Source organism: Capra hircus, chromosome 28, assembly GCF_001704415.2.
Source record: "Capra hircus breed San Clemente chromosome 28, ASM170441v1, whole genome shotgun sequence".
Lineage (NCBI taxonomy): Eukaryota > Metazoa > Chordata > Mammalia > Artiodactyla > Bovidae > Capra > Capra hircus.
The window spans coordinates 6,146,907-6,161,568 of NC_030835.1; the positions used below are offsets into that span (position 1 = coordinate 6,146,907).

General features: G+C 48.0%; 1 pseudogene across 1 annotated transcript; it reads left to right on the forward strand.

Annotated features, from left to right (window-relative positions):
- On the forward strand, positions 2,060 to 3,453 carry LOC106501744 (annotated as a pseudogene). The gene has a single exon (XR_001917381.1). The product of XR_001917381.1 is annotated as a 60S ribosomal protein L4 pseudogene (transcript).

A 14,662-nucleotide genomic window follows, 5' to 3' on the forward strand; every position in this document is an offset into this window, starting at 1 on the left:
AGCGAAAAAGAACTAAAGAGCCTCTTGATAAAGGTGAAAGAGGAGAGTAAAAATGTTTGCTTAAAACTCAGCATTCAATGTTGTGGGGAGGGAGGTGGGAGGGGGGTTCATGTTTGGGAACGCATGTAAGAATTAAAGATTTTAAAATTTAAAAAGTAAAAAAAAAATTAAAAAAAAATTCCAAGATGGCAAACCCTAAAAAAAAAAAAAAAAAAAAAACCTCAGCATTCAGAAAACAAAGATCATGGCATCCAGTCCCATCACTTCATGGGAAATAGATGGGGAAACAGTGGAAACAACGGCAGACTTTATTTTGGGGGGCTCCAAAATCACTGCAGATTGTGATTGCAACCATGAAATTAAAACACACTTGCTCCTTGGAAAGAAAGCTCTGACCAACCTAGACAGCATATTAAAAAGCAAAGACATTACTTTGCCAACAAAGGTTCTCCTAGTCAAAGCTATGGTTATTCCAGTAGTCATATATGGATGTGAGAGTTGGACTATAAAGAAAGCTGAGCACTGAAGAATTGATGCTTTTGAACTGTAGTGTTGGAGAAGACTCTTGAGAGTCCCTTGGACAGCAAGGAGATCCAACCAGTCCATCCTAAAGGAAATCAGTCCTGAATATTCATTGAAAGGACTGATGTTGAAGCTGAAGCTCCAATACTTTGGCCACATGATGGGAAGAACTGACTCACTGGAAAAGACCTTAATGCTGGGAAAGATTGAAGGTGGGAGGAGAAGGGGATGACAGAGGATGAGATGGTTGGATGGCATCACCGACTCCATGGACATGAGATAGAGTAAATTTCTGGAGTTGGTGATGGACAGGGAAGCCTGGTGTGCTGCAGTCCATGGGGTTGCAAAGAGTTGGACACAACAGAGCGACTGAACTGAACTGAAAGGACTCGGACTTCTCCACCCCACCCTCACCTGCTACCGAGCCATGGTCAGGGCTGAGTCCCCTGGAGACTTGGCTGAGGCCATGCAGCTTACTGTGGCAACACTGGCATGAACTTTAAGAAATCAGTGGGAAGAGATCAGGGTTTGTAGAAAAGGAGTTAAAGGGATGTTTGGATGCATCGCAGAGACGATGTAAGGATGAAGTGACGCTGAGGACCCCCGCCTCCACACACACACACAGGATTACAGACATGACCTAACATAAAAGACATTCACAGACAGGAAGCCATAAAGACTGCAGGTTCTGTGGGGACTGCGCCTGATCCTCATCAGCCAGATCAGCGTCTGCACTGGGGTCCCATTGTGAGACAGACTCACAACAGTTATGTGAGCACAGATAACAATGGAGAGTTGTTAACTAGGTGTAAAGTTGTTAGCGAGATAAACGAAAGGGTAAAAAGAGAACTCGGGTACCATAGAAGTAACTATAGGAAACAGCTACTGTCGCTGGGACCAAAGGAACAAAAGGAAGAGGCTGGACTTACTAAAACTTAGAAAAGTAGATTAGGAACCTTGTGAGTTAAAACTTGGGAGTAGGAGCCACTAGCCAATGCTGGGTATCTATGGCCAGGAGGAGCGGTGCCACGATTCTAGTTTTCTGAGGGCTGGGAAAACTGCAGACTAGATTCAGAGGCTGCTACAGAAAGAACTGCCTCTGCCACGGTGAAGAAGCATGGCTGAGCAGGGAGGGTGGGGTAGAGTGAGGACCTTGCTCCCTGCTCCCTCCTCCAGCCCTGCAGCCACCTTCCAGCACCCCCTACTGGCAAAGCCTAGCATAGCACAGCAGCCGGCAGAGCATCAAAAGCAGGCATGGAGGAGGGGCTGGGGGCGAAAGACGATTAACAACTGGCACACGGTTTATGTAGCAGATTCTCAGTGAACACTGTTTGCCTCCCTGTTCTGAAAGATGCTCCTCAACAGAGGCCAGAAAATGGGTCTTGTAGGCTCAGAAGTATCTAAACACAGAGGGGATGGGGAAGCGAGGGAATGGTAAATGCTCAGAAATTAATAAGCAGCATTTGATTCCCTGGAGTCATCCCATTCTCAGTACTGGCAAATCAATCAGAACAGAAGAAAGTGGGGAAGGGCTTTTTCCTGTGGGAGCCGCCGGGGTGAGAGGAGCGTGGCCTTCTCCTCTCCCCGCCATGGCGTGTGCTGGTCCACTGATATCAGTGTACTCTGAAAAGGGGGAGTCCTCTGGCAAAAATGTCACTTTGCCTGCTGTGTTCAGGGCTCCCATTCGACCCGATATTGTTAACTTTGTTCACACCAGCTTGTGCAAAAACAACAGACAGCCCTATGCTGTCAGTGAATTAGCAGGTCATCAAACCAGTGCTGAGTCTTGGGGTGCCGGCAGAGCTGTGGCTCGAATTCCCAGGGTTCGAGGCGGCGGGACTCACCGTTCTGGTCAGGGTGCTTTTGGAAATGTGTGTCGTGGGGGCCGCACGTTTGCACCAACCAAGACCTGGCGACACTGGCACCGCAGAGTGAATACAATGCAGAAGCGATATGCCGTCTGCTCTGCACTGCTGCCTCAGCCTTACCGGCACTGGTCGTGTCTAAAGGTCATCGTATAGAGGATGTTCCTGAACTTCCTTTGGTGGTGGAAGATAAAGCTGAAGGCTACAAGAAGACCATGGAGGCTGTTTTGCTTCTGAAGAAACTTAAGGACTGGAATGATATCAAAAAGGCCTACGCCTCGCAGTGAATGAGAGCTGGCAAAGGCAAAATGAGAAACCGGCGCTGCATCCAGCGCAGGGGACCCTGCATCGTCTATAATGAGGACAATGGGATCATCAAGGCCTTCAGAAACATCCCTGGAACTACTCTGCTTAATGTAAGCAAGCTGAACATTCTGAAACTTGCTCCTGGTGGTCATGTGGGACGTTTCTGCATTTGGACTGAAAGTGCTTTCCGAAAGTTAGATGAGCTGTGTGGCACTTGGCGTAAAGCAGCCTCCCTCAAGAGTACCTACAACCTCCCCATGCACAAGATGCTCAATACAGACCGTAGCAGAATCTTGAAAAGCCCAGAAATCCAAAGTGCACTCCGAGCGCCACGCAAGAAGGTTCATCGCAGAGTCCTGAGGAAGAATCCACTGAAAAACCCAAGAATCATGTTGACGCTTAACCCATATGCAAAGACCATGCGCCCGAACACCATTCTTCTACAGGCCAAGAACCACAAAATCCGCATGGATAAGGCAGCAGCAGCACTAGAAGCCAAATCAGATCAGAAAGGGGTTCAGGGCAAGAAGCCTGTGGTGGGAAACAAAGAAAAGAAGGCTGTTGGCGATAAGAAGCTGAAGAAGCCTGTGGTGGGAAAAAAGGCTGCAGGGACCAAGAAACCAGCAGCTGAAAAGAAGCCCACAGAAAAGAAACCCATCTCAGAGGAAAAGAAGGCTGCTGCATAAACTTATATTTGTTTATTCCATAAATGCCAAATCATTTTGGACAGCTAATTTTGAATAAAGACCTGAACAAAGAGGTAATGAGAACCATGAAAAAAAAAAAAAAAGAGAGAGAGACTGGGGAAGGGATTGGACCCACAGGAGGAAATAGCAGCGCAGGCAGCCAGAGGCTGGAGAAGCCAAAAAGAGGTCACTGGGGTTTCACACCTCAGAAACAGGGCCCAGTTCCAGAGGCCGGGGATAAACTGGTCCTCAGCCAATGCTGGCTGGAGACTTGGCCCGTCCTGTGCCTCCAAGGCAGAAGGTGGACACGGGCTAAAATCCTACAGGCGTCAGGCACTTGCCCCCCAGCATGTCACAAAGCAGGTGTGAATTGATTCTGGAGGCGAGGAGGAGGCCCACGCTTGCCTTGGCTGTGACATCTGGAGAGGGTCAGATGGTTTCTTGTTCTCAAGGTCCCTTTAACTCATCACATAAAAGGCATGTGTCTTACGGGGGAAGGGGATTAAATGCTTCACCTCAAGTTTATGAGGTTGCTTGTTGCCTGGTCCTGGGTTTGGTAACAAGAGTTTGAGTGAATGCAGCCAGGCACCTGGGGGCTTCCAAAAGGTTAACACACAGAGTAAAAGGAGGCAAAGTCAGCAGGAGAGGCGTGTGAATGTGAGCAGGAGTAGACAAGGGGCTCAGGGAGTGACTGACATCTCTTTGAGGGGGCCATCATACTGCATGGGTGGAAGGTGATGGAGCAAAATATATAAATTTTATTAATGTAATATGGCTTTGCCCCAGGCCCCAGCCCATGCTCACTGAGTAACATGCCAGCCAAGCCTGACCCAGTTTCTCCCCTCCCTGCCTTTCTGGGTCCCCAGCTTCACCATGATACTGCCAGGACTCCTATGCTGGAGAGTCGAGAGAGAGACAGAGGCTGAGGTTCCCGGGGTGAGAAGATCAAGTTCTGGAGGATGAGGGAAGCAATATGAGGAAGAAAGAAAGGAAAACTTAAAAAGGATTACCAGACAGCCTGGATGGGGAAGAATGGATACATGTATATGCATGGCTGAATCCCTTCACTATTTACCTAAAACTATCACAACATTGTTAATCGCCTATACCCCAATACAATATAAAAATTAAAAGAAAAAAAAAAAGTATTGCCAGAAACCACGCTTTCCCTTCATGGGCCTAGAGACATACGAGAGAGGTACATAAATTGTTTGGAAATTACCTTGGGCTGTCTACGCCATGCCCTTTGAACCACAGCACTGCTTTGGGAATAAACTGTGGGAATGGTGATTCCATAAAAGTCACAAAAACGATCTAAAAAGTCCCTCACAGACATAGGGACTGTCAGAGAACACCCCAATTCTTTTCCACTTCTATTTCGGGACCATGTCTTTGGCCAGGCTGGCTCAGGTGGGGTGGCCCCCCCACGGTGGCTCCCGCAGACGCAGCTCCTCTCTGTTCCCGGCACTAGCAGCCAGGCTGCGTCCCTCAGGGCCCCTTCCCCAGCCTGACTGTGGAGGCAGACGGCTTCTCAGGGCTCTGCTGCTGCGCCTCCCACAGACCAACCCTAGAGGGCTTGCTCTGCTTAAGGAACAGACTGCTGATTCGCCCAGGCTTGGACACTCTTCACTTCTTAGGGCAGCTGTCATCAACAAATCTCGCGCGCACACACACACGCTTTTCTGGAGGTAAGTGTGCCAAGTCAACCAGCAGCGAACAGCAAGGGGGAAGAAGTGATGGCTCCAGTAACACCCTTGTCTCACATGGGTCTGTGGCTTCTCCAAGCCCCCTCACCCAGGGAAAGAGGCCCTGACCCGCCCTGAGACAGTACCACCTCCTTACAAGGAGGTAGCAACCTGATCCTCACGTGGGATCCTGACCCTCACACCCGACCCTCATGTGGAATCCCAGTCCTGCCTCCGGGGAGGAGGAAGGTGCCCTTGGGAGAGGGCTTCCCTGGTAGCTCAGATGGTAAAGAATCTCCCTACAATGCAGCAGACTGGGGTTCGACCCCTGGGTTAGGAGGATCCCCTGGAGAAGGGAACGTAACCCACTCCAGTATTCTTGCCTGAAAAAATCTCATGGAGAACGAGGCCTGGCAGGCTACAGTCCATGGGGTGGCAAAGAGCCAGCCTGACTGAGCGACTAGCACTTTCGCTTTCATCTATTAGGAATGGGTCGTTTCTGGGAACCAGGAAGAGCAGAAAAAGTGGCAGCACCTTAAAAACAAAGTCCAATCCATGACTGAAGTGGTGAGCATACTTACCCTCTTCCACTGCAGAGCCAATTACTGATGGATTGCCTTCAGCTCCACCATCCTGAGAGAGGTCAACATCCTCCCCAGTACAACACACCTCGTCAACCCCGGAAACCCATATCCCCACTTACGCCCACCGTCCGCACCCTCACCACAGCCCACGTCTTCCTCCAGCCCTTCCTCCAAGGCTCACAGCAGTGCTTCAACTCATAAAGCCACGCAGTTCTTTACATCCTTAATTTTCTTCCAATCTACCAGGCAGTTTTTAGCCTCATTTTCTTCCAAATTCAGTTAATCTCATCATTAACGATCTGAATCATTTTCTCCCTCTGAAATTAGTGGGTTGCCTGATTTTGAATCAAATCCTTAGCACATTCTATATATGTGACTTTGGGCTAATTTTATTTATGCTTAGTTTCCCCATCTGTTGAGTAGTTCTACTATTAATTTGAACTCTTGCTGCTGCTGCTATTGCTAAGTCACTTCAGTCGTGTCCGACTCTGTGTGACCCCATAGACGGCAGCCCACCAGGCTCCGCCGACCCTGGGATAGAGTTGTTAAAATGATTAATCAAAGCACTGTACATAAAGAGCATAGATCTTTATGTCTGGAGCACAGCAGGCACCTAAAGTAAACGTGAGGTGTTATTATCACTGTCATTCTCCCACTGGCTTCTATCAAAATCCCAATCCTGGCTCCGTGTCACAACACATCTTCTATAATCCTATACCTAGAAAATGGAGGGCTGCCAAAGAAAACCTTCTAACTGAGAAGATTCCACTTCTGTCGATTCAACATGAGTGTTCTCCCTGGATTCTCAACTCCACGGGCCATGCCTTGACTATGGTTAGCCCTCATATTCATTTCCCCTATTTTCTAAACTTTATCTTCCTAATTTTTCTCAAGTCCTTTTTCACAGCTCATGAACATGCTCAGCATAAAACTGTCTTCTGTTTCTTTAAAAAACAACAACAACAAAAACAAAAAACAAAAAAAACAAAAAACGGAGACCACAGGCCCACTTGCCCCCAACCTCTAGCTCCTATAAAGTGAAAGTGAAAGTCACTCAGTCGTGTCCGACTCTTTGCGACCCCATGGACTATACAGTCCATGGAATTCTCTAGGTCAGAATACTGGAGTGGGTAGCCTTTCCCTTCTCCAGGGGATCTTCCCAAGCCAGGGATTGAACCCAGGTCTCCCACACTGCAGGTGGATTCTTTACGAGCTGAGCCACCAGGGAAGCCCAAGCTCCTGCAACCTGTACGTTAACTTGGAGTCACATAGAGAACTACCTCCTTTCATCCAGTCCCTCTCCTGTCCAAGTCCAGAGGTCCTCTCACTCTGTCCGCTGATCCTCCAAGACCTCCACCCATCAATTACCCCTTCCTTATACCTTCAGCCTGTCTGCTGTTTTGTTTTTAGTCGCTAAGTCACGTCCAGCTCTTCTGTGACCTCATGCACTGCAGCCCAGCAGGCTCCTCTGTCCGTGGGATTTCCCAGGCAAGAGTACTGGATTGAGTTGCCATTTCCTTCTCCATGGGATCTTCTTGATCCAGGGATCAAACTCGCATCTCTGAATTGGCAGGTGGATTCTTTACCAATGAGCCACAGGAGAAACCTCTCTACTGGGCATTTTTACTCCTTGTGAACCCCCTAGCCTAGGAAAGACTCCAGTTTGATCTGTGTTCTTCTAGGAAGACTTATTCTGCCAGGAATTTGTTACCAGTCTAACTCAGCCTGTACACCAAAACACGCAGTCATCCCACGGCCTCCTCCAACCAGACCTCCACTCCCACCACTCCATCTGCCTCAGTCTTTATCTCCAACTCTCCTAAGCTCCTGGCACTCCTTTTTATCCTAATGCTCCCATCCCCCACCCACCTTCCAAGTTTTTCTGTCTCCCTCCCACTTAACCCCCTTCCTCCGACTGCCCCATAAAGGTTGGGGTTTCCATGAGTTCTCTTTTTGACCCACTGTTCTCCTCATGTTGTATACCCTCCCTGGGTGACTATATCCTCCTCCGTGGCTGGGTGTTTCTAAATCTCTAACTCCAGTTTTTAATTCTCTCCTAAACGTCTGTTCCTACTGGTTGTTTGAAATCTTCATCTGGATGTCCTGACAGACCTCAAACACGTGCTCAGATCTCATCATCCCTCTGCACATGCCCTGATTCCTCAAGCTCAGTACTCCTCACCCCAAACAACAACATCACCATCCACACTGTGCATAAGTCATGAACACAGTTTTCCCTCCAGCCCTACATCAACCTATTACAACTTTGAGATTTTTTACCTCATTGATTTTCCACCTTTGATCTTACCGTTCCAAACGCTCCCTGCATGTGCTCTTAGAGGGAGATAACCAAACACAAATCTGATCCACTTACCACCCTGCTTAAAACTTTTCGATGACTCCCATTTCCAAGCATTTTATCACAGCTTCAAACAGTCCATGTCATCTGGTTTTCAGAAAATTCTAACTTTTCTCCTTCCACTCCCCACCTCGCATACTAAGCTCCAACTAGACCAAAGGCACGTAGCGCCCCATACACTGCATGTCGCCTCTGCACCTGTGGACCCTCCGAGCCCTCGCAGATGGCATACGTCACCTCTTCTGTGTTCCCTTGGCAACCCTAGCACACTGGCATCTGAGATTTCACCACATATTATGGGAAATTCTTTACGTTCTGGCTCCCCTGCCAGCATGCGAACTCCTTGCAGGCAAGGCCGCGTCTTAGCCCTCTCTGTATGCCAGGCGCCTTCCCAGCTCCTGGCCTGTGCCAGCTGTAGTGTTAAGGGTGGCTGAACTGAACTGAACTGACTGTCTGAGTTGGCCACTCTGCTGCTCATTCTCAGAACTCTCCACATCTGGCCTACATCAAACCTTCCTGCCACTGTCTCTTCAAAGGCAGGAACATTCCTTCCAGATGAAAGTCTTCTAGCCCACTGTCACACACTCTCTTTCTAACTCGCTACATGAGTTGCCACTTCACTCATATGGTCCCATGAATGGAAGTTATTTTCTGGTTTTAGATAAAAGTCACCCAACACCCAAGAGTCATCCAAAACTATTTTTGTGTGATGGAAGTGGCACTCAATGGGGTATCGGACATTTGAGTGACAGTCAGTGCTCTGAGGCTGGTACTGAATGGAGAACAGGTATGTCTGGCGAGGACTTCTTCCCCCTCATTCACACAGTGACCAGTGGGGAAAGCTGGCACCAAGGCCATACTGTCCCACGTGTCAAAAACTTTCTTTGTTTAACATTTATCCAGCATCATTACAAGCATGATGGTGACATGCTTGCTTGTCAGAGTGGGTGGAAGAAAGCACAGAGGTTGATAAGATGATGGGTTGGGAGGTTAGGGAAAAAGGAGAATAGAAAACAGGCTGCATCCATCTCATCTCAGGATGAAGCCAGGACAAGGAGGCCCTGAAGAAAAATACAGGCCTGAAATTTAGGTTCCGACCTGCTGCCCAGGCGCTCTTAGCTGTTGGACTCCTCACTGCCCAGACTTATCTTGCTTGAACTTGCTCACTCCTCACTTCCTCTCAGCTAGCTCTTTTCAAATAAGCACTCTCCTATAAAGCTTTCACTTTCGTCTGCTCTGTTATAAATGGCCCTACAGGCAGAAAAGCCGCAGCAATGAAGAGTTGCTCTCGGCCCCAAATCTTGCATGGCGCCAGGTCTCTGCTTCAGGAGCCTGGCACATTCAGCTCTCCCTGCACGGGCTGCCCTGCACTCTCTCTGACTCAATAAATTTTAGAGAAAGATGAGGACCTGCCCAGCTCTGTGCTCCCAACCTCAGAGAGATCACAGAAAAGAAGGGAGGCTTGCATTTAAAACAGTCAGCAACCAGTGGATGCTTCCTAGCTGGAGGAAAGTACTGACATTCAGTAACTCAGCAACCACTCATTCGCCAAGAACAGAGCACACGGTCTGCTCCATGGGGAGTGTGAAATGATTTCTTTCACACTATTCCTTATTGGAGCATTCCCAACTGACAGCAATCACTCACCCTCCCAGAGAGACAGGCTCAGACAAACAACAAAAGACAGAGAATATGCAGGATTGCACAGGGACACACAAGCACACAGATGCACACACAAAAATTCACAAACACCCAGTGAACACACATTCAGACACCCGCTCACAGAGACGCTTAGATGTGCCCAGAAACAAACCAGCCTTCATCCACTTGGACCTTCACAGCCTCAGACCATGGACGTTCAGTTCAAGACCCAAGCACACTCAGATGCCTGGGCACCTACAGTCACAACACACTCAGACAAATGAATGGAGCCCAGAGAAAGATACACACGCTCGAAGAATAAGAGAAGAACATGCAGAAATATACTTTATACCTCAACCTCTGACACAGGGGCAGAGGCAACAACATGCCAACTGCGTGGCTTGGTGGTTAACTGCGGATAGCAGAGGGTAGGTTGATGGGCGAAAATAGTGCTGGAGGTTAAGGGGTAAGAAGAGCTGTTATCATACTAGTTGGAGTGAGAAGTGAACAGGAACTGCAAAGGGATTTAGAGACATTTTAAAGGTCAAACTGAATTAAATTATAGATAATCCAGTATACCTAGAAAAGGGGAAGAGAAGCTAGGTCTCTTGAGATTCTGGCTTGGGCAATGGTGTATCCCTCACCGCAATGGGCAATACTGGGGAAGGAGCTTGGAGGATGGCCAGAATGACCTCTTAAGCTATATAAATTTAAAAAGACCCTGATGCTGGAAGAAGGAGGAAGAAGGGGACCACAGAGGATGAGATGGCTGGAAGGCATCACCAACTCAATAGACATGAGTTTGAGCAAACTCCAGGAAATGGTGAGGGACAGGGAAGTCTGGTGTGCTGCAGTCCATGGAGTCTCAAAGAGTCGGACACAACTTAGTGACTGAACAACTGAGAGTATCCTGAGTTCCTGTCCCTGGGAACATGACCAAGACGTGGGGAGCCTACAGCCTGAACCCCAGTGGGCTTTCAGAGTCTGGTTCCAGGTGTTTCGTCTGTCAGAACAAGATGAACACATAGAGTTCAGATCACAGGGAAAGCAGGAGCCAGACCAGAGGCTAGAGGAGCCTGGAAACCACGTGGGCATGACTCAGCTTTCCAGCCCACAATGCTTCTGACACATCAGTTTCCTCCGACTTCCCAAATAGTTGGGCTGCCATTAACTACTATGCCCTGGAGAAGGGAATGGCAGCCCACTCCAGTATTTTTGCCTGGGAAATCCCATGGACAGAGGAGCCTGGCAGGCTATAGTCCATAGGGTTGCAAAGAGTCAAACATGACTGACGCGAATTAGCATAGCCACAACATAACTACTATAATCTAACAGCATGACCCCAAATTCCCCGTTGGATTCAGCCCTCTCTGAACTCAAAAAGACACTTTTGGAGGTGAAAGTCACCTTCTTCCTTAGCTCTTCCCCCAGGGTTCTCTGCTTTGGGCAAGAAATTGACATGTGCCGCGGGGTCCTGTTTCTGTAATCATTTTTTATCCTTAAAATTGTAATAATTTAAAAATAAAGAGGCACCTGAGGAAGGACTTAATAAGTACCTAAGTGCCACCTGCCAGTGTTTATGGCCCCAAGAGAACAACAGCGAACACTCTAGAGAAGGCGCACTGCGTCCGGGGCTAGCTGCGATAAGTGCGGTTGAAGGAGGGCCTCGCGAAGGGCAGTTAAGCTGCCTGCAGTTTTAGCATTAAATCTTTCCTGTGAAGGATGAGAGGGAAATTCTTCTCTCAAAGGCCTAATGCCTGGGAACTGGTGTGACTTTGACGGAAACCAGGTCCCAGCAGAGGAAAACCTGGAGAAGTTCTGAGAGCTTCGGATGAGCTCTTCCCAGGAGAATCAGGCTTCTGTTCAGCATCTTCACTCCCACCTGCCCCGCCTCCAGATCCCCTGGGCTGGAGCGCACAGTGTTCTATGCACAGAGGACAACAGAGACCGAGGCCCTCAAGACGCCAGCCCTGCGGAGGGACGGCAAATCCCCAGTTCTGCTTTGAGCCCCCAGTACACCAAGCAAGATCACTCAGACGGCCAATGCGAAGGGAAAATGGAGGGAGAAAATAAGCCCAAAGATAACGCTGTAATGCTCTGGGGAGTGAGCGGTTGTCTTCTCCCTTCCACTTTCTTAGTTCAACAGACCACTAATAAATGACAGCAGTGCGCCAGACAGAAGAGACAGCAGGAAAGGTTACCAGTCTGCTGGTTCAGACAAGCTTGCAAACTGATGCTTTAGAAGACTGTGGCGAGCACTAGAGACGATATGCACAAGGGGCCCAAGGAGATTGCTGGGGAGATAGTCACCGTCTCTGTATTTGTGTGTCCTGGGGGAGAAGGTTGTTACACAGAAGACTTCATGGAAGCAGGAGGGAGTCCAGGCAGGAGGAGGAACATGCTGAAAGCACAGGTGGGGAGGTGCATGCCAAGGGGTCTGAACATCTGGGGTATCTAACTGCTAAGAGCCGATCACAGACCAGGAGCTGCGCTTCACTAACTCTACAGGCAGTTTTGAGAGAAGCTGCCATAGTGTTTCCTGGCACTTCCCACCTAGACCACCCTGAGCCACTGAGTCACCTTCCTGGGATATCTGGCTTGGGGTGGAGAGGATCCGTTCCTCTTTGGTGGCGGAAGCAATACGATGAAAAGAGCAGCAAAGAGTCAGTTCCAAGAGGAGAGCAGCGGTAAGAGGTGCAGGAGCCTGCCAACGTTCAGGTACTGCTGCAGTGGTCAGTACCTGCTGAGGTCAGCTCCAGCCCTGGCCTCCACAAGGCTTGGCTGTTCCAGGAGATGTCACAGGATCCTCTTCCTAAAATCCCCTTCGACAAACTAAGCTCCATCTGGGTTTATTCACTTGTAACCAAGAATACTCGAATAACAAGATGTGTGGGAGTGGGGGAGACTGAAACGAAGCTGAGGACAAGAGTGTGAAGGCTCTTGAATGCCACTTGAAGCATAGCCATTAACCTTCAAAAGACAAATCAGCGCATGTTCCATAGCCACACAGACGTAGGCATGACTACATAGTCTATAGAACCTAGACTAAACCAGGGTGAGACCAGGAAGGTGGATCACGTGAGAGGTTCTCAGCAACATAGTGGCACACAGTTGGGACAGACTTTAAGGCAACTTTGTGGGATAAAGAGAAGAGGGAAGATTCTAGAGATGTTTCTGAGGAAGAAATCAAAGCATCAGGTGGAAGATGAAGAGGCAGCAGGTTCAGGAACAGTATCAGGAGAACCAAGGAATAAGGTAATTTTAAGGAAAAAAAAAATGATACTCAACAATACCCTCACCACCACCAAGAGACCAAGGGACCAAGAGACCAAACAAAGTAAATATCAGAAAATGATGTTTAGAGTTGGTAATTCAGAAGCTCGTGACTATACAGCAATGAATTAAGTGGGAAATGTGAAGAAAGAAGTTGGGAAAATGATTACTCAGCTTTTTAAGTCCACCAAAAATCAACCAGTAGTATTTCCATCAGATAACTCGGGGCTAAATGTTGCCAGGATAATTCAACTTGATGGAAGTAAAATTAGTCCGTTTTTTGACAGCATCTTTATGTCTCCTACTTCTATTTTGTTTTAAATAAGTTAAACAATTTATTTCATTCAAAGAAAAATTGCTTTTTTTCCTCATCAGTCATAACAACTTTAAGCTAATAATTCTTCTCTATGTATATATTTATTGTTTTTATTTTTGAATAGTTAATACATATACATGAGTTCTCGAAAAACTCTTAGACCACAGAAGAGCATAAAGCAAAAAGTCCATCTCCTTCTCTGGCCCATTCTCCCATTGAAAACAGTTATCAACTGGGACCTTCCTGGAGTCTGGTGGTTAAGACTACGTACCTCCAATGCAGAAGGCATGGGGTCAATCCCTGGTCAGGAAAGTAAGATTTCCACAGGCAGCAAAGTGAAAAAAAAAGTTACCAATCTCTTGCCAGTCTACCCAGAAGGAGCCCACGTAGACCCAGTCACAGAGGTATACTCCTTTCTCTCTGACCTCTGTGTACACGCTTCCAGGCCCTGCTTTCCCGTCTCTCTGTGCCTATCAGACCAATTCTCATTTTGGAATGGTCTCATGGTATTTCCCTGGATCGATTTACCATATTTTATCTCATCAGACCCCTATGGGGGAACATTAGGCTTATTTTCACTTTTTTCCTAGCATATTTAGGGATGTAGTAAATGTTCTTTGTGGGTATGTGTAGGACCAGTTCCTATAATTGAAACTACTAAGTTGGAGGAAATGCACGTTTAAATGTTTGATAAGTTTTCTCAAGCCAGCCTCTTACGCTCCCACCAACGTGTAAGAAAGTGGCAGTCACACTGCACCCTCGCCCAGCAGGGCTTTATTCTGTTCTTCGTGTGTTTTGCTCATCAATCCGGAAGGTGAGGGTTACCTCAGATCTGGACTAATCCAGGAATGCTCAAGACAATAACCTCAAAGTCCCGTGTCTTCAGAAAGTACAAAGCAAAGGTGGAATGTTGCAGTCTGGGACTATTCGTAGACTAAGGGAACTGTGAAGGGGCACGCAGGCCTCAGGCCATCATGAGTTTAGGCATAAAAGAGAGTGCTGGGTGGCCCACACATACCTTGGTACTTGCCCGCTTAGGAAGTTGCTTGGTCTTCCAAGATGAAGATACTGTGTAGCTGTATTGCTTGTCCTCACATCCCTTCAGAAAGCTAAGTAACTTCAGTATTAGCTTAAAGCCTATTGGACTTCCCTGTGGTCCAGTGGATAAGGATCCGCCTGCCAATGCAGGAGACACGAGTTGGATCCCTAGTCCGGAAGATTCCATATGCTGAGAGGCAACAAAGCCCGTGGGCTACAACTGCTGGGCCCCCGCTCCACAACAAGAGAAAAATTGCAATGAGAAACTGCACGCTGCAGCTAGAGAGCAGCCTCCACTCGCTGCAACCAAAGGACGCCCGTGGGCAGCAACGAAGACCCAGCATGGCCAGAAACAAAACAAACAAAACCAGTTTTAAAAAGTAGCAA